This window comes from Pan troglodytes, chromosome 5 (assembly GCF_028858775.2).
Source record: "Pan troglodytes isolate AG18354 chromosome 5, NHGRI_mPanTro3-v2.0_pri, whole genome shotgun sequence".
Taxonomy (NCBI): Eukaryota; Metazoa; Chordata; class Mammalia; order Primates; family Hominidae; genus Pan; species Pan troglodytes.
In genome coordinates, this window is record NC_072403.2 from 31209984 (window position 1) to 31230200 (window position 20217).

Below are 20217 nucleotides of genomic sequence, written 5' to 3' on the forward strand. Positions count from 1 at the left end.
ATGGTCTCGGTCTCCTGACCTCGTGATCCGCCCGCCTCGGCCTCCCAAAGTGCTGCGATTACAGGCGTGAGCCACCGCGCCCGGCCCAGCTGCTGCTTTTTTAAAAAACCCTGGCCATTTGGGAGGTTTCCTCTTTTCCTGCATAATTTATTAGTCAACCAAATATTTGGACAGAGAATATACTCAGACTTTATGGCTTCTCTGTGACTTACTTGCTTCTAAGGATGCCTCCTCAATTCTAACTTCTTTGCCAACCTTGGACTCTGTTCTCTTACCCATCAAGCCTGCAAGGCTTTAGCTTTCTGCTACCTGAGCTGCACATTCTTGGAGAATAAATACACTCAGCTGAAAAGCAGAAAACTCATTGATCTTACTCTGGGTCATTCTATTTTTTGAAAGTAAATTTCTCTCTGGTTTCTGCCTGCTTTTTTACTATGTTCTTTAGGTATCCCACATGCATGCACAGTATAGCAGGTGAATTGATCCAATGAGTTTTTAATTTCAGATATTGTATTTTTCTCTTCTAGAATGTCTAGTTGGTTCTTTGGTTATGAATTCAAATTTTCTTTTAACACACATCTTATTCTTTTTTATCAACTTTCATACATTTTTGACATATCAATCATGGTTAGTTTCAAATCATTGTCTGCTAACTCCAACATGATGTGTCTACTTCTATTTTCTGTTTTGATTTTTAAATCACCTTTTCCTGTGTTTTTGCATATCTAGCAATTTTGACTGTATTCTGTAGGATATATATAAATGAATCATAGAGGCTCCAGATGGCATCTTACTCCACCATGAGTTTCTCTTTTCTTCTGTAGATAGGGTGAGAGATTGATTACCTCAATCCAACCAGGGGTTTAGCTGGATTGGGACCACATTGTAATTTCAGTAAGCTAGGTCTTCTCTGGTTCACCCCTATTCCTTAGACATGTTCCTCCAAGGCTGTCGATTGAGACCCTAGAAGTCTTTGTCTCTTTAGTCCTGAAAGAGTACAGCACATTCTATTCTGCTCTTTGAAGATTCCAAGCTTCAAATGTGGCAGATTGTCTTGAGGTAGAATCCAGTTATGTGCTTGAAGCAGGCCCCTTCTCTCTAGCAGGATTTTGTCTCCTAAAGAATGCAGAATTATTGATTTCGTTCTACTTCTTCAAACACAGCCTCTTAGCTTCTTTCTAATAACCCCAGAATTCAACTAATGTTTCACAGGGACGCTAACCACATTTGCCGCTCTCCAAATTTCCAATCTGTCATACCAGCCTTGCACAGTTTTATTGGTTTCCCTTTTCTCCGGCAGAGTCCCACTGCATAGCTAAGCCTGATGCTCCCTCAGTGCTTAGATTCAGCAAAGGGCTCAATGAAGAAAACAGCAGGTAATTATCAACTTACTCCAGAAGGACTTCCCATTCTCTCTGGAATTTCAATTCATCTAGTCTGTGTTGCTCTCACAGCTCTTTGATGTCTAAAAAATGTGATTTTTGTAATTTATCCAGTTTTCTGATTGTTGTACAGGAGCACTATGCAGCTATGACCTACTTCCACAAGTGGAAAGCCACTTATGGGCAACATAATCAAATTGGTGTTTATTGGCTGGGCACTGTGGCTCACGCCTGTAATCCCAGCACTTTGGGAGGCCAAAGCGGGTGGATCACTTGAGGACAGAAGTTGAAGACAAGCCTGGCCAACATGGTGAATCCCTGTCTCTACTAAAAATGCAAAACTTAGCCAAGCGTGGTGGCGCATGCCTGTAATCCCAGCTACTTGGGAGGCTGAGGCACAAGAATCGCTTGAGCCTAGGAGGTGCAGGTTGCACCACTGCACTCCAGCCTGGGTGACAGAGTGAGGCTCTGTCTCAAAAGAAAAAAAAAAAAAAAGCCCAAATTGGTGTTATTGCAGCCAGGCATGGTGGCTCATGCCTGTAATCCCAGCACTTTGGAAGGCCAGGGAAGGCAGATTGCCTGCCCGGGCAATATGGCAAAACCCGATCTCTACAAAAAAATACAAAAATTAGCCCAGCATGGTGGTATCTGCCTATAGTCTCAGCTACTCAGGAGATTTAGGTGGGAGGATTGCTTGAGCCCAGGAGGTGGAGGTTACACTGAGTCGAGATATTGCCACTGCTCTCCAGCCTGGGTGACAGAGCCAGATCCTGTCTCCAAAAAAAAAAAAAAAAAAAGATATTTTTTTAAAGGAAAAACATTGGTGTTTATTGCAGTGACACAAAAACTGATCTTGATATTAGATCATACTAGCTATTTGACTCTAGATAATTCACTTAATATCTCTTAGGGATAATAGTGGCTACTTCTCTGGGTTCTTATATAGGTCAGGTGAAATAATATTTATATAAAGCACTTTCAAGATGCAAAGTGCTTTACATAAAAAGCAGTCCTTTCATTCATTCAAAGTCACTTATTGAATACTTAATATATGCTAGACACTTTACTAGGAGGTGGGTGGGAGAAATGAATAAGATTGGAAAACATGGTCTCACAAGAAGCTCGTAACTCTAGCAGGGAAGAATAATACATAATTAAATAACAGCATTATATTTTTACTATTGTAGATGTAGGTATAAGGTAAAATGGCACCATAGAGAAAGGAGTAACTCAGTATACTCTGATAGCGAAGAGAAATTATAGGACACTTCCCAGAGAAAGTGAGGATTTAGCCAAATCTTAGGGACTTCCAAGTGAAAATTAATTCATTGTTGTAGAGACTACCTGTTGTCTACCTGAATCCATTCTCTATCTGTTCCATAGAAGACAGTCATAGTTGGTTAAATAGCTATGCAGCTAGAGAATATAATCTCATCCTGCCTTGTACCTAGGTATGATATGGCCATATCAAAGTTCTCACTTAGATGGAAATAAGTAAAATTTGCCATGTATGGATCCTGGCCTTAAAACTATTTTATATATATATATATATATATATATATATATATATATATATATAATAGTTTTAAGTTTTAAACTATGTAAATACACACACACACACACACACACACACACACACACACACACACACATTCTCCATGCTGCTTCTCTCTTTAAGAGCTAGAGTATAGGCAGTCTTATTCTTAACTTCGCCATGCAGACAAGGATAGCAACCTAGGAGATAGCTGAGCAGCAAGATGAAAGAAACTCCAGTCCCTAAAAGGTCATGTGCGTCAGAGACATCCTACTAACTCTGACTGCTCACCTCTAAACTGTTTCATGAGAGAAAAGTAACTCCTGTTTTTTTTAAGCCACTCTATTTTGGTAACTTTTTGTTACAGTATCTCATCTGTACCTAATTGCCCTAAATAAATACTTACAAAAAACAATCAGAAAAAAGATGAACAACTCAAATGGAAAATGGGTGAAGGCCATGAACAATTTATGTAGATGGCCAATAAACATATGGAAACAAATGTTCAAACTTACGATTAAAGAAGTACAAATGAAAATAAGATGTCTTTTTACCTATCAAATGATTATATGTACATAATACAACCTAGCAATTCACTTCAAAGGGTATTTATTTTAGAATATGGGAATATGTTTAGAGTTACTATAATTTATATAAGTCAGAATTCAGAAATAACTTATATTCTCAATACCAGGTTACTGAGTTAAATAAATTATTGTATAGTGGAATGATATTCCATCATTAAAAAATAATTTGGTATAGGCCCAAATAAGAGTAATCCCAGCTGACTGGACAGTCATGTTTGAATGACTATATTTGTAGACCCAGATTCTAGATACAGAAATACACTTTAAGAGATTGGGCCCAACGCAAGGATCAAAAAAATAATTGTCATTCTTTTCCAAAATCTTATTAGAGGGAAAAAACGTCCCTAGAAGTTATGACTGTAACCTGGCAACTAAAAAATTACATGATTTGTGCAGGCCCCTGCCTGAGAAATTATTCCATGAACTGAAGTTTAACTGAAGTGGTTATGATTCATCACAGAGGACCCATAATAAACACATAGTGAGTATTTTTCCGAGGCTTTTCATAACCATGAATCAATGACACAAGTTCTGGAATTTAACTTTGAATGTGGTTCAAATTCTAGAGGACAAGAAGTGTAAGTGAACTTTGTAGCGCCCTTGGTGTTGTGTTGGTTTGTTTTCTCATGCTCATCAATAATCCACAGAAAGAAAAATAACAAATCTCACTTTGGTGTTGTGTTGAGTTGTTGCCTCTTATAAAGTCATTACCCAAAAGTAAATGGAGAATATAAGATAATTGGTCTAAATTTATTTTAAACTGTTATTTTTTATAAGGCCAAACCAAATGTGATGAAAATGATAAGATTTTAAAACAATTAAATGAAATATGGAAATGGGAAGACCATCTTACTTCGGTTTCAGAACATCCTAGTAAAATGGCTAAGTATGTAGAGGCATGTTTATTGTGGTTGCATTGAAAGGCTTTGCCTACTAAAGAGTGTTTGATTATTCAAAATATCTCAAAATATATAGTTTACAGAAAGATTCGGAGAACTATGAACTGTGGAGGGAATAAAACCTTTTTTTTAAAGCCACATAATGAAACCACCAATGAAACAACAATCTACTTCACAGCAAAGTGGAAAAACATCTGAAAGAACATTTTCAAACTCAGTGGGGTGACAGTGCACTGTGAAAAATTCCTCCAGTGAAATTTCTAACATTGTTTAAGAATGCTTTGTGTTGGCCAAGCATGGTGGCTTATGACTGTAATCCCAGTAGTTTGGGAGGCCAAGGCGGGAGGATCATTTGAGACCAGGAGTTCAAGACCAGCCTAGGCAACATAGTGAAACCCTGTCTCTAATAGCTGGGTGTGGTGGCATGCACCTATAGTCTCAGCTACGTGGGAGGCTGAGGTGGGAGGATCACTTCACCCCAGGAGGTAGAGGCTGCAGTGAGCCCCATGATTGTGCCACTGCACACCAATTTGGGTGGCAGAGTGAGACCCTGTCTCAAAAAAAAAACCCACAAAAAACAGAATACTATGCCTTCATATTGCACAATAACGTAATTTATACTTCCAGAAAGACAGCATTTATTATTAGAAACAGCAAATGGCAATCATCATTAATTTGTTTTACTATTATTTTACAAGAAAATATTTAAATATGTATAGCTATTTTCTTATGTTGAAAAATATTTAAAATATTTTAATAGCAAATAATCAACATTAATATTTGTTCTCAGTTCATACTGAGATATTATGTAAGAAAAATATTAATGGCATTGATTACGATATTATTAATAAGCTAATATATGCTATTAGATAAATAACTATTAAAAATTAAAACCGTTATGCTTCTGACAAGATAAAGTACATCTATGAAATATTGGGGTTTTATATTCATATAGAATGTTGCTGTTGAAACTAGCTTCACAGAGTTTATGAACTCAAGAATATTTTTTATTTCTCTGATTTTTGCCAGAATCAACGTGACATGAACGTGTACATTGTATCTCTGTGAAAGAAAAGAGGTGCATATTACTTTGCAGATACTTAAGTTGAAATGTTTATGGAATTAGCTAATTTAGACTCACCTTTTTTACTGCATGCAGATTTCTAATATCTCTAGTTCTGTGTCTTTCAAGTTTTATTTGAATAAATTCATTCTTTCTAGTTTTTGCTTTTAAAAATTATTTTATGGAAGTTCATTTATCTACATTAGAGGATCGTCACAGTATATTAAGGGGAAATGGCAGGCTATGAGCTTATTTTGTGCAAATATAATATAAGGATAGAAAAAAGTCTATAGCGGATACTGGTTGCACAGTAAGGACCACTTGAGGAGCTTTTTTTTTTTTTTTTTGAGATGGAGTCTCACTCTGTCACCCAGGCTGGAGTGCAGTGGCACAATCTTAGCTCACTGCATCCTCTGCCTCCCGGGTTCAAGCGATTCTCCTGCCTCAGCCTCCTGAGTAGCTGGGACTACAGGTGCGTGCCACCATGCCTGGCTAATTTTTTGTATTTTTAGTAGAGACGGGGTTTCACCATGTTAGCCAGGATGGTCTCAATCTCCTGACCTTGTGATCCACCCGCCTTGGCTAAACATCCAATGACCAAACCCTACCTCAGCCTGATTAAGTCAGAATCTCTGAGTGGGTGTCCTAGACATCTGCTTCAATAGCTCCCCAGGTCAGCTAAGGCTGAGAACTACTGATTTAGAAGCATGCACATAGCCTCCCTCAACACACACACACAGTACATCTACCTGTAATGTGGATCACAGGAAGTTTTATATTCTTCTTTTGGCTTATCTGCTTTGTCTACAATAAACATGTATATTTTCCTAAAATACACATGTACTTGAATGCACGTAGATGGAAGGGAGGGAGAGAAGGTGAAAGGAAAGATTTTTAAATTAATTTTAAAAATTTTTTTGTAGAGACAGGGGTCTCACTATGTTGCCCAGGATGGTCTGAGACTCCTGGCCTTGGAAAATGCTTCCACCTCAGCATCCCAAAGTGCTGGGATTACAGATATGAGCCCCTGCACCTGGCCAATTAAAAAAAAAAACTGTTTTAAACAAATGAACCCCACGTCAACACAGCAAGGATGCAAGACAACAGTGGGGGAAACACTCATGGTGTCTTTCTGCCGTCCTCACAGGTCGCTGAAAAAAGCTTCAGGAGCAGAAGAGTGAGTCAGAAGGAGCTCACATCTGCTGAGTTTCTGTCATGTGTCATTGCTTAATTTTTCACTGCCTTTAATTCCCACACCTACCTCACAGGGTTGATAGATGATTTTTCTCTTATAGATGGGGAAATGGGCTCTCAGACAGATGAAGTCACTTGCTGAGTCGCATGGCAAGCACTCTGACATACGAACATTGTCTGAGCCAAAGTCACTACCTGACTCCTAAAACTCACCTTCTGTGGTGAGGAGGAGTGGTGGCTGGCACCAGGGCTCTTTCCTTTTGTGTAACTAACAGAAAGCTGTTAATCTTTCTTGTTTTTTTTTTTTTTTCACTTTCCTGGAAAATTGATACTTCATTAAAGCTTTCTAGATGCCACTTATTCTACTCAAGACCACCTTCTGCTGCTTATTTTTAGATGACTACAGATTCTTCATTCACTATGGAAGCTTCACAAATCACTTTGTCAGACAAATTGTTTGACCTTCCACTGGAGAGCAGTTGTTACCACTTTCTAATAATGGCCCATAAACATATTTTTTAAAACCACCCGGATTCCTTTGAAAACATGGCCAGGACAAAGTCTTGTCACTTGTGTCTAAATGCACAGTAATTTTGCTGTCAGTCAGCATGATTTGACAGCTGACAGCAGTTGATGATAAACAACAAAAGAAAAGGAGGGTCTAAGTGGCAAAAGCTACAGAAGCCAGACAGAATCAAGCAAGAAGAAGATATATTTTAGAAACAACAGCTCTAATAACTCTAATAAGTAAATTAACCATTTAAAATAGTATGTCAATCAAGTTTTTTAAATAAATGAAGCTGTGGAGCCCAGCCTTCTTTTTCACATGCTTTTTTTTTTTTTTTTTTTTTTAAAGAAAACCAGTTTTGCTCTGTCACCCAGGCTGTAGTGTAGTGGTGTGATTACAGCTCACGGCAGCTTCGACCTCCCAGGCTGAAGTAATCCTCCTGCCTCAGCCTCCCAAGCAGCTGGGACTACAGGTGTGCACCACTACAGCTGCCTAATTTTTAAAATTTTATATAGAAATGGATTCTTGCTCTGTTGCCCAGGCTGGTCTTGAACTCCTGGCCTCAAGTGATCCTCCCACTTTGGTCTCCCCAAGTGCTGGGATTACCAGCATGAGCTACCATGTCCAGCTTCACATGTTTATTAATGCCGATGCTGTATATCTACATTTCAGTAATATATATTTTTGATTAAAGGAAACATTTTAAGTTAAAAGGATCAGCCTGAGCAACATAGCAAGATTCTACTAAAATATATATATATATAAAAACTAGCCAGGTGTGGTGTCTGTGGTCCAAGATACTCAGGAGGCTGAGTTGGGAGGATCACTTGAGCCCCGAGTTTGAGGCTGCAGTGAGCTATGACTGTGTCACTGCACTCCAGCCCGGGCAACAGAGCAAAACCCTGTCTCAAATAAAGGGAGTGGGGGAAGCATTCTGATTTCTTCCTGACCTTGTTCTTTATCATCTCCCTCAAGTTCACATTATTTATTGGTTGGTGGTCCCAAATAACTTTAGAACAGCATAGTGGAACCCCAAATAACTCCAAAGGCAGACTGGCTTATTTGTTCACAGAATTTCAAATATCTAAGATGGTGCCCTTGACCAATTGCTTTTCCCTCTGATCACATTTGACCTCTGTCTTCTCAGACACTTTTATTGCACATGATGGTATAAAAAAGAGAACATAAGCTCTGGAGTTGGGCTGTTCTGGATTTGAATCCTGGTGATGCAAGTTATTGGTTATAGGAGCTTGACAATAATTGTTTTATTTCTCTAAGCCTTAGTTTCTACATTGTCAAAGTTGAAAGAAAACTTTTTCCATGCACTCCTTAGAAAAATGTCAGACTAAACACGCCAAGTGCCTAGCCCAGTGCTTGGTACAGGGTAGGCACTTAAAAAATGTTAGTTTACATCCCACGCCTGATTAACTTTAATGTTGCTCCCATCCTACTTCCATCTTCAGCATATTATCATTATGACAGTGGTTCTCTCTGAATGTTATGCTACATCCTCCAAGAGACTACATGCTCATTGGAAATGAAGACAATGCCCAGTCTTTTATAAAGATCTTGTAAGCCCTGGCTCCAATGATGGACAGTAACTGATATGCATGGCTAACCCAAACTTGTAGCCCAGTGTAATCTGGGTATATGGCTAGGCTAGGGCTTGTCATATCAACTAGCTATTAATATACTCTGTTCAGAAAACCTGGCAATGGCTGTTACATTTTTTAGTTCTAGCAAGATATTTTCCAATATGCAGTAAAAACATAGATTTTTAAAAAACTATTCAAATCAATACACACTAGGCAGGATCATTTGAAAGTGTGCTCTCTGCAAAGACAGCAAGTCAATATTTTAAGGAGGGTATTGATTTTTTATTTGTAAACACATGAGCCCAGGCTACTCTACAGGACAATGCTGTGGGCCTGTTCAGAGATGAGACCACATCATTAAAAAAACGAAACAACAACCAAAAAGCTTTGATGCGCTCTTGGACAGGATCCACGGCAAATACACCTTCAAGTAAATTGCCCCGAGTCTCAAAGTGTTCCAGATGCAACATGTTATTTTACAGTCTTGGACATAGTTTCCAAACTATCTATCAACTGAAAATGATTCACTGATCTATGATATAAAGTTCTGTGTGCCTTGAGGGAAAAGATCAGGACTTTTTGAAATCTCATCTACCTTTGTAGATCAGAGCATATAGTACCATGAATTAAGTAGGTGTTAAATAACTGTGGGTTGGATTGAACTTATTGATCAGGGGTGATATGTTTGTTGGCAGAAACAATTAGTGAAATACTTTATTTTTATATTTTAATTTAAAAAGTGATGCTCACAATCTTACTGCAGCTGAGATTTTTCAAGGCTGGGGTACTTTCCATAAGTTATAGAGCTTGCTAATTATGTTTGGAGGTTTGAATATAGTTGCACATATTTAGAGTCAAATTCCTTCTATTAATAAATATTCTTGCCTGTGAGTATTTCTCCTTCAAATTCTGTCTTCTTCAGTTTCAAACAGTTTAAAACATAAACGGGCTTAAATCAAACTACAAAATGTGACTTCTAAGCCAACAATTGAGAAAGACCATCTTTTCTATTTCTACAAAAAAAAATGAGATGATTGAACATCATTCCAAATGAGAGTCATCACCTGTCCTAAAGATTGCTTTAAATAAACATCTCATTCAGTGAACTGATAAAGTGGTAAATTAGATACATTGCTAATTACTATGTTGTCCTGTAGCTGTAAGTAAAAGCCAAGAGGCTGGGTGCAAAGTGGCTCACACCTGTAAATTCTAGCACTTTGGGAGACCAAGGCAGGAGGATCGCTTGAGCCCAGGAGTTCAACCTAGAGTGAGGGACCAATTACTTCCTATTGAAAAGGCAAACATGTATTATAAAAAGCTTTGATATTTGGCCAGGCACAGTGGTTCATGCCTGTAATCCTAGCACTTTGGTAGGCCAAGGTGGGTGGATCACCTGAGGTCAGGAGTTTGAGACCAGCCTGGCCAACATAACAAAACCCTATCTCTACTAAAAATACAAAAAAGTAGCCAGACATGGTGGCAGGCACCTGCAATCACAGCTACTCAGGAGGCTGAGGCATGAGAATCGCTTGAACCCAGGAGTCGGAGATTGCAGCGAGCCGAGATGGTGCCACTGCACTCCAGCCTGGGGGATAGAGCGAGACTCTGAAAAAAAAAAAAAAAAAGCTGTGATATTCAATGCCAATGAAGCTTCAGTAAGACCGGTGCTCTGAGGCACTGCTGACGGCAACAGAAAAAGATACTTTCCTGGAAAGAATTTAGGAAGCCACAAAAAAGTTCCTAGCCTCTGATCCAACTTCTGGGATTTCATCTTAAGAAATTTGTCCAAAGAGGAATAAAAGCCATGTGCATGAACATGTCCATTGCAGCACAATTTATACTGATAGGAAATGAGAAGCAACAATATGGCAATGTTTAAGGAAGTTACAGTGTATCTACTCGATGGAATTTTAATTTCAAGAACAATTATCGGCCCCTGTAATCCCAGCACTTTGGGAGGCCAAGGGGGGTGGATCATTTGAGGTCAGGAGTTCGAGACCACCCTGGCCAACATGATGGAACTCTGTCTCTACTAAAAGTACAAAAATTAGGTGGGCGTGGTTGTGCTCACCTGTGGTCCAAGCTACTCAGGAGGCTGAGGTAGGAGGATTGCTTGAACCCAGGAGGCAGAGGTTGCAATGAGCTGAGATCATGCCACTATGCTCCAGCCTGTGTGACAGAGCAAGACTCTGTTTCAAAAAGAAAAAGAACAATTATCAAATCAATTGCAATATAAAAACATGCTTGGAAAATGTCAAACTAACAAATGAAAATTGTTAAATACAAAGGTATGTGTTGTGTTATAGCAACAGCTATGTAATCAATGAATATAATTCAGAAAGATTAGCCAAGGATACACCAGAAGTGATGGCAGTTGCTTTGTTAGAAATATAGCAGTATAGGAGTATAGGTAATTTAAAAGTATTTCTATTTCCCAAATATACCCTACTATGATTATATTTAATAAGTTTAAAATACTACATAAGGCCTTCAGAGAAGGAAATTAAATATCTTTTCCTATTTATTTTTCCAGTGAGCAATAAACTTAACTTTCAGTGAAGTCTTCCTTAAACACAACTTGCATTTCTCCTGCTTTGGCTTAAGCATATTTTATCTTGCTCTGTTGTAAGGATAAACATTTCCATCCTCTCTATTTGTTATTTTGGCTAAGGACACCACATTTCCATGTTAGAATTTCTTCAGTTTTTTTCTATTGCCTTGAGATTGCATGCAGGTATGTTTAGAACTGAGGATTTTAATTATAAATATGCATATATTTAACCTAATAAAGGAGTTTCTTTTTGGAGGCATGTTTGACAATTGGCTGGTTAATATACAATTGGCTGGTTAATAATGCAATCTGATGGTGTACTTATAACTCTAAAATTCTATGGTACTTTCTAGACTGTTCTTGAAAGGCTTATCATTTTAAGTAAGAAATCACAGAAATAGGCCAGGTGCAGTGGCTCATACCTGTAATCTCAGCACTTCGAGAGGCCAAGATGGAAAGATCACTTGAGGCCAGAAGTTCAAGACCAGACTGGGCAACATAGTGAGATCTCATCGCTACAAAAATTAAGCAAAGTTAGCTGGGTGTGGAGGCACACACCCATGGTCCCAGCTACTCAGGAGGCTGAGGTGGGAGGATCATTCGAGCCCTGGAGTTCAAGGCTGAAGTGAGCTCAGATTGCGCCACTGCACTCTAGCCTGGGCATCAGAGTGAGATCCTGTTTCAAAAAAAAAAAGAAAGAAAGAAAGAAAAAGAAAAAAGAAGAAATCATAACCGGGCGCAGTGGCTCACGCCTGTAATCCCAGCGCTTTGGGAGGCTGAGGCGGGCAGATCACCTGAGGTCAGGAGTTTGAGACTAGCCTGGCCAACATGGCGAAACCCTGTCTCTACTAAAAATACAAAAATTAGCCAGGCGTGGTGGTGTGCACCTGTAGTCCCAGCTACTTGGGAGGCTGAGGCAGGAGAATCACTTGAACCCAGGAAGTGAAGATTGCAGTGGGCCGAGATCATACCACTGCAGCCCAGCCCAGGCAGCAGAGCAAAACTCTGTCTAAAAAAAAAAAATCACACAGATATATCATTTAAGATTAAAGCAGGGATGTGGGCTTTCTTGTATGTGAGAGCTCTTCTCACCCTCAAACTAAGTAAATTGGTATTATTCAGCTTTCCTCATGTGATTAAAAAAAATCAAACTTTATGGTTGTACACTGAAACTTCTCCAGGTTCCCTCTTTTCTTTTGAGTTGTGGAAACTTGAACTGTATTTACGCAAAAATAAAATATCCAAGATTGTATTCTTTTGGGGCGAATTCTGATGGTGGTATTTGCTATTGCTGTCTTTGGATATCTCTTTAGTTCTGCAGAAAACTTACCTACTAATAATGGTTAATAATGTGTGCCTCAGCAGCAACAGATGCAATAAGATTATAGTTAAGAACCTGGGTTCAAGTACTAGCTCTTTCATTTACTAGTTGTGTTCCCATTGTTGAACAAATAAATAAAACAATAAACTTATATTTCCTATTACTTGTTAATAAAAGTGAATCAGAACACCTAATGAGAATAAATGTTTTTAAAAGATGATGAGGAAGCTTTAAAAAAATAAATTTTGCTGCACTCTAAGATGTAAAATATATGTAATTATATGTGCATGTTAGTGTGCGGATATCCAGGACATTGATACTAAGGTGATGGTTATGCAATTGATTGACACTGAAATATGTTTGTTCAGTGCCACTAAGGAGCCAGCCTCAGATCTTAAACATCTCAACAATTACTATGAGTCCATGGGGGCCATACAAGTTGTAGGCTTCTTATCACATTTGTCTTAAATAGTATTTTTTAAATTACAAGAACCCTTAGCCCAGATAATCCATGTTGTCATACAGTGAATAGATATCAGATGTGTTGACATGTTGATTCTCTCAGCCCACAGGGCAGCCAGGCAGGGCCTGGGGATGTGCTCGATCCCCTGGGAAGACCTCCTTCAGTTGAGAGCTACCTTATCTGTTTATGCTGATGTGCTGAACAAATATAATCATTTTCTATATGTGCATGTGATAGACTCTGGTCTCACTGCAGATCACGTCTACATTCAAGTAATATACTTCGATTTGTCTTGACTTTTCACACTAGTTCTCATTCTAGCCCTTCCTATTTTGTTTAAATTATTTATGTTTTTCTCACAGACAGTGCTGCTTTTTCAAATGTGGGATGTCCAAGGACTGGAGCATCTGTTAGTGAGCAGCAAGGTTCCTGGCAATGTCTGTATGTGCTTGGAGGCATCATTAAAATGTCCCCGGAACTGTGACTTAGAGCTGGATAAGACAAGAGGGATATGTGGAATCTAACCAGGTCTCAATTAGGAGATATGAAAAGAATTTTAGAAAAAAAAAATTAATCTTAAATTATTTTAATATAATCAAATAATAAAACAATCTAGAATGAGTTGCCGAATTAATCCAGCCTTGACACTTACGTAACATGTTACTTGGTTACATGGAGGGCGTGGGCTTGGAAACTTCCACATGCCCATCATGGCTGAGAGGGAAATTGTCTTAGATGCCTCAGCTTAAGCTCCTTACCAAAATCTCTGGTATGATAGTGGGAAGACTGAATTGTTTTTTTCTTGAAAGTGAATTAGTCCTAAAAAGAGCTAGAATTTAGTAGAGGAATGCTTTTTTAAAAGCAAAAAAATAGTTCTAATATTTCAGGTTTTGTTTGTGGATAAACTGTGACTAATGTGGTAGCTTTAAGTAATGTAATGTTTAAGAAATTCTGAATATATTAATTATTCAATAGATTAGCCAAATGGCCCTGAATTTAAAATGTGAAACATCACCATTGATCCAGACTTCTCTTAGTTTGAAAGCCTTAAGACAATTTTACGTAATTTATAAGGATTCAGCATAAATACAAGATTATTAGGTTTATTATGCTTATTTAAATACCCAGGAAGGTTTCTTTGTAAGTCAGAAAACTAAAGAACTTAAAAAATTTGAAAATAATAAATGTATAAGTTGCTTAAAATATTTAACAAAGTTTGCAAATCGGACTAAGCAATAATCAAAGGCCACCTTGAAAGTGAATTTTATAATATTACCTTATTTATAAATTGAATTTTTAAATGTATAAAATGAACTTAAATGTAAGGGGAAACTGGGCTTTTGCATTTGTTACTTAAATCAATCAAATGTTAATTTTAAAAGCCAAAGTGAGCCCTGAATAATTTGGAAGAGTGTTTAGAGATGCCAAAAACTCCTGTTGATCAAAAGATATCACATCGAAAGGGTAATTAAAACATTTATTCCAAAAGGAAAATTTGTGGTATCCATTTTGTTAAAAATGATAAATTATAATGTTTTATACAAAATAAATAAATCTTATCATTGCCTCCTTATGACGAAATTAGTGTTTTTATCATTAAAAATGAATTTGTTAGATTCGCAGTCTCATTGATCTCTCAGGATTTAGAAATAATTATTTTTTGCTGAATTAAAGATAGCTCTATTTTTCAATTGTTATTAGCTTCAAAAAGAGTAGCAAATTCACAGGAGGGAAAGTTTAAGCTCATTTCGGATAAAAATTGGGATCTTAAGTTTAAGCATGAAGGACATCCACTCTCCCTTGCTTATTTCAGTCTCTCTCTCAGACACATTTAGAAGCAGAAGAGTTATGTATAGTTAAGTTCAGCCTCCCCTGTTTTCAGTGAGAAAACCCAGGCTAAGAAATGTTACATAATTTAAGTAAAAATATATGGTGAGAGGTACAATATGGTGTGGTTGATAGTTGACAGGATTTGGCGTCATAAACCCTGTTGGGTTTTTTGTTTGTTTAAGATTTTTGTTGTTGTTGTTGTTGTTGTTGCTGGGCGCAGTGGCTCACACCTGTAATCCTAGAACTTCGGGAGGCCAAGGTGGGCAGATCACCTGATGTCAGGAGTTCAAGACCAGCCTGACCAACATGGTGAAACCCCGTCTCTACTAAAAATACATACATTAGCTGGGCATGGTGGCGTGCAACTGTAGTCCCAGCTACTTGGGAGGCTGAGCCACGAGAATCGCTTGAACCCAGGAGAATTCCTTGAACCCAGGAGGCGGAGGTTGTGGTGAGCCAAGATTGTGCCACTGCACTCCAGCCTGGGCAACAGAATGAGACTCTGGCTCAAAAATTACCATGTGTTTGTTTCCTAATAATAAACATTTATTGAATTCTTTAAATATTTCAATATGCTTTATATGTATTTATTTCCCTTAAACACCAGAGCAACCTAGTGAACTAAGTGATATCCCCATTTTATAGATGGGAAAACTGAGACTCAAAGTGATTAAGATAATGAGAGGATCACATGAGCCCAGGAGTTTGAGGCTGCAGGGAGTTGTGACAGTGCCACTGTACTCCAGCCTGGGTGAGAGTGAGACCCTTCTAAAAAAGTTTTTTTTTTTTAATATTCAGAAGATCTGATTTTAAAACTTGCCTTTATTACGTGTCTGTTGCCTTGTGACTCTAGGATGTCTTCCTACCAAGACCTTACCCTAGGTTAGCTCAGCAGGTTTTTGTGACGAGCAAACATAAACAAGTATAGGAAAACACTGTCTAAAAGTAATATATTATTCATTCACAATGGGGTGAAGCCTAGAACCCATTTATTCTGAGGAAAACACTGTCTAAAAGTAATATATTATTCATTCACTATTGGGTGAAGCCTAGAACCCATTTATTCTGACTCAATTTAATGTTATTTTGCTGACTAATTCTTAATCAAGTGTTCTTTACCTTCAAATAATTTTATTTTCCATCTGTGCCCGCTTTTGCCTATAGTGATGAATATTTATTGAGTAGGCATCTTGTTCTTGGCACCATGTAAGTATCACACACGTCAAGGTATATGAAAACTTGGCTTATGTTATCAAGAGACTTCATGGGATGATGAGAAATGCAGAAAAAAACTGAAATCCTGATCTCTTTTTTACATCACTTCTCTGCACCTCATATTTTCCATCTATAAAATAAGTGATAATACCACCACATGAAAAATCATAGAAAGAATTTAGCACCGTAACTAGTAAAAGTGAATAAATATAAACCATATGTGATAGAATGGATGAATCCTACTAAGAACAGTTACCAGGTAACTGAAGCTAAAGAACTCTCAGAGGACTGAGGGATGTTACATTTCTGACCAAGTAGAGTAGAAACACCTTGCTAAATACTTATGTATTCACTAAAGGCCCCAGAAAAGCTGCACCTTTGGAGCAAAGCTAAAATAGGGTACTCCACACCAACCCTAACAAAGATTAAGAACAACCTTTAAGCCGGTCATGGTGATGCATGTCTGTAGTCCCAGCTACTCAGGAGGCTGAAGCAGGAGGACTACTTGAGCCCAAGAGTTGAGCCCAGCCTTGGCAATATAGCAGATCCAGTTTTTTATAAAACAAACAAACAAACAAATCATTTGAAAGAATCAGTAAGCCTGCTAGAAAAAAACTCAAAATAATATTGTTATGTTTAAAGGAAGATTACAAAGTCTAGACACTAAATGATACAACCTTCACCATGTCCATCATCTAATCCAAGATTCTAACACAGAGAAGCAAGAAAATGTGACCCAAAAACAAAACCAGCCTTTTGGCCAGAACCGTCATCTTCCAGTAATTTGCCAAAATGATAAATACAAAGGCAAAAAGGAAAGGCACTGGATATATGTTCTCTAGGCCTTTGCAAAAACATGGAGTTGTTCCTTTGGCCACATATATGCTAATCTATAAGAAAGGTGATACTGTAGACATCAAGGGAAGGGGTACTGTTCAAAAAGGAATGCCCCACAGGTGTTACCATGGCAAAACTGGAAGAGTCTACAATTTTACCCAGCATGCTTTTGGCATTGTTTTAAACAAACAAGTTAAGGGCAAGATTCTTGCCAAGAGAATTAATGTGCATATTGAGCACATTAAACACTCTAAGAGCCGAGGTAGCTTCCTGAAATGTGTGAAGGAAAATGATCAGAAAAAGAAGGAAGCCAAAGAGAAAAGTACCTGGGTTCAACTGAAGCACCAGCCTGCTCCACCCAGAGAAGCACACTGTGTGAGAACCAATGGGAAAGAGCTTGAGCTGCTGGAATCTATTCCCTATGAATTCATGCATAATAGGTGTTAAAGAAATAAAATAAAAGACCTCTGGACTATTAAAAAAAAAAGGCCAGGCGCGGTGGCTCACGCCTGTAATCCCAGCACTTTGGGAGGCCGGGGCGGGCAGATCACAATGTCAGGAGATCAAGACCATCCTGGCTAACACAGTGAAACCCCATCTCTACTAAAAATACAAAAAATTAGCCAGGCGTGGTGGCAGGTGCCTGTAGTCTCAGCTACTTGGGAGGCTGAGGCAGGAGAATGGCGTGAACCCGGGAGATGGAGCTTGCAGTGAGCCAAGATAGCGCCACCGCACTCCAGCTTGGGTGACAGAGTGAGACTCCGTCTCAAAACAAACAAACAACAACAAAAAAATTAAACAATGTAACCAATAGAGATGTGTGTGTGTGTGTGTGTGTGTGTGTGCGTGTGTGTGGTGTTGTGTGTGGTTAGGCAAGCAAAAACAACAAAAAGCAAGCAAACAATAAATCTAACATTTAGGATCAAAATATTATTTGAGGGAGATGCAATGGGATGAGACAAGAAAGGCACATGTAGATAAATATAGGTTACCTATTCTGATTGTTGGGTTGGATGTTTATTATATTATTGAATGGTATTGTGAATGGATCAAGGATGATGGCATATAAACACCCAAAGGTTATGGTTAACACAATTCTGTGCATCTGAAGTGCAGGAGAACAAGGTGGGAAGTAAAAAAGAAGAGTAGAAAAGAACACAGCATTATGAAGTCTGTGGCAGAAGACAATATAACTTTCTAGAGCATAAAAAAAAAGGCCAATGTGAGCACGGCTGGAACTGGAAGACGTTATGTTAAGTGAAATAAGCCAGGAACAGAAAGTTAAACACCACATGTTCTCACACATATGTGGAAGCTAAAAAAAAAAAAAAAAATGTTGAGCTCATAGAAGTAAAAAGTAGGACAGAGGATACCAGACGCTGGGGAGGGTCAAGGGAAGGGTGGGTCGGGGGCAGGATAGGGAGAGATTTGTTAAAGGACAAAATTACAGGTAGATAGGAGGAATAAGTTCTATTGTTCTATACCACTGTAGGTAATACATAATTTCGAATAGCTAGAGGAGGAGGAGGATACAGAATGTTCCCAACCCAAGAAATGACCATTGTTTCAGATGATGGATATGCTAATTACCCTGATCTGATCACCATACATTATGTTTCAAAACAATACTATATACCCCCATGAATATGTACAATTATTATTTGTCAGTTTAAAGGTTTTTAAAAGATTAAAATTTTTTTAAAAAAGAAAAAAACCCGGCCGGGCGCGGTGGCTCACGCCTGTAATCCCAACACTATGGGAGGCCGAGGCGGGCGGATCATGAGGTCCGGAGATCCAGACCATCCTGGCTAACGCGGTGAAATCCCGTGTCTACTAAAAATACAAACAGGGCCTGTAGTCCCAGCTACTTGGGAGGCTGAGGCAGGAGAATGGCATGAACGCAGGAGGTGGAGCTTGCAGTGAGCTGAGATTGGGCCACTGCACTCCAGCCTGGGCGAGAGAGTGAGACTCCCTCTCAAAAAAAAAAAAAAAAAAGAAAAGAAAAGAAAGAAAGATAGAAAAAAGGCCGCCGGGTGCGGTGGCTCATGCCTGTAATCCGAGCACTTTGGGAGACCGAAGCGGGCGGATCAGGAGGTCAGGAATTCAAGACCAGCCTGATCAACACAGTGAAACCCCATCTCTACTAAAAACACACAAAAAATTAGCCAGGTGTGGTGGCTGGTGCCTGTGGTCCCAGCTACTTGAGAGGCTGAGGCAGGAGAATTGCTTGAACCCAAGAGGTGGAGATTGCAGTGAACCAAGATAGTGCCACCCCACTCCAGCCTGAGCAACAGAGTGAGACTCTGTCTCAGAAAAAAAAGAAAAAAAACATTTTATTTGTGCCTGACACATAGAAAATCAGCAAGATGTATCTCTCAGGGCAGACTCTCACTGACTCATCCCATAGAGGCTGTCATTCAAGCATTTATTAAATCATGATGTGAAATGCAACAGTCATAAATTCTGGAATGTTTAACCCATTTAGCATGGGGGAGGGTAGAAAAGTCACATAGTAGCACTCAATAAATGTTAGTTCACATCCCCTTTATAACTGTAAAGTTCTGCAAAGGCAGTACTAGTGTTTATTTTCATATGGAGAAATAAAATAGAACAAGCATGATATCATGAAAACAACACTTAAAATGAGAGTTCTAGCTTTGCCAATAACTAGCTGTATGATATTAGGAAAATTATTCTCACTGGACTCCATCTGTAGTAACTGGAGTTTGGTATATTAGAAATTTCCAAGTGAGTTCCACAAAACACTAATGTCTTTTAGGATGTTAATAGGAGCTAAATGAGAAAGAATCTGTGATCAAGTCCTATTTGTAAGTGGACTGAATGTTTGTGTCCCCCCAGATTCATATTTTGAAGCCTTCACCTCCTGTGTGGCTGTATTCGGAGATGGGGCCTCTAAGGAAGTATTTAAGGTTGAATTAGGTCATAAGGGTGCAGAACTGATCCAATTGGATTAGTGTCATTAATAGAAGAGACATAAGAAGAGCACCTCTCACTCTCTCCAATATCATCCTCCAAGGAAAGACCCTGTGAAGACGAAACAAGAAGGCAGGTATGTGCAAGCCAGGAAGAGAGCCTTCACTGGAAACCTAACAAGTCAGCACCTTGATCTTGAACTTCCAGCCTCCAGACTGTAAGAAAATTAATTTTTCTTGTTTAAGACCCTAGCCCATGATACTTTTTTATGGCAGCCCAAGCTGCCAAATACGGTTTTATGTAT

The 20217-nt window shown here is 38.6% G+C and overlaps 1 long non-coding RNA gene across 1 annotated transcript; it reads right to left on the reverse strand.

Moving 5' to 3' along the window:
• Positions 1–566: 566 nt before the first annotated feature.
• Positions 567–10951, reverse strand: LOC134810174 (uncharacterized). Its single transcript, XR_010157584.1, has 2 exons — positions 10834–10951; positions 567–1116 (listed from the first exon to the last, which is right to left on the reverse strand). It is a non-coding gene; the product is annotated as an uncharacterized LOC134810174 (long non-coding RNA).
• Positions 10952–20217: the final 9266 nt, after the last annotated feature.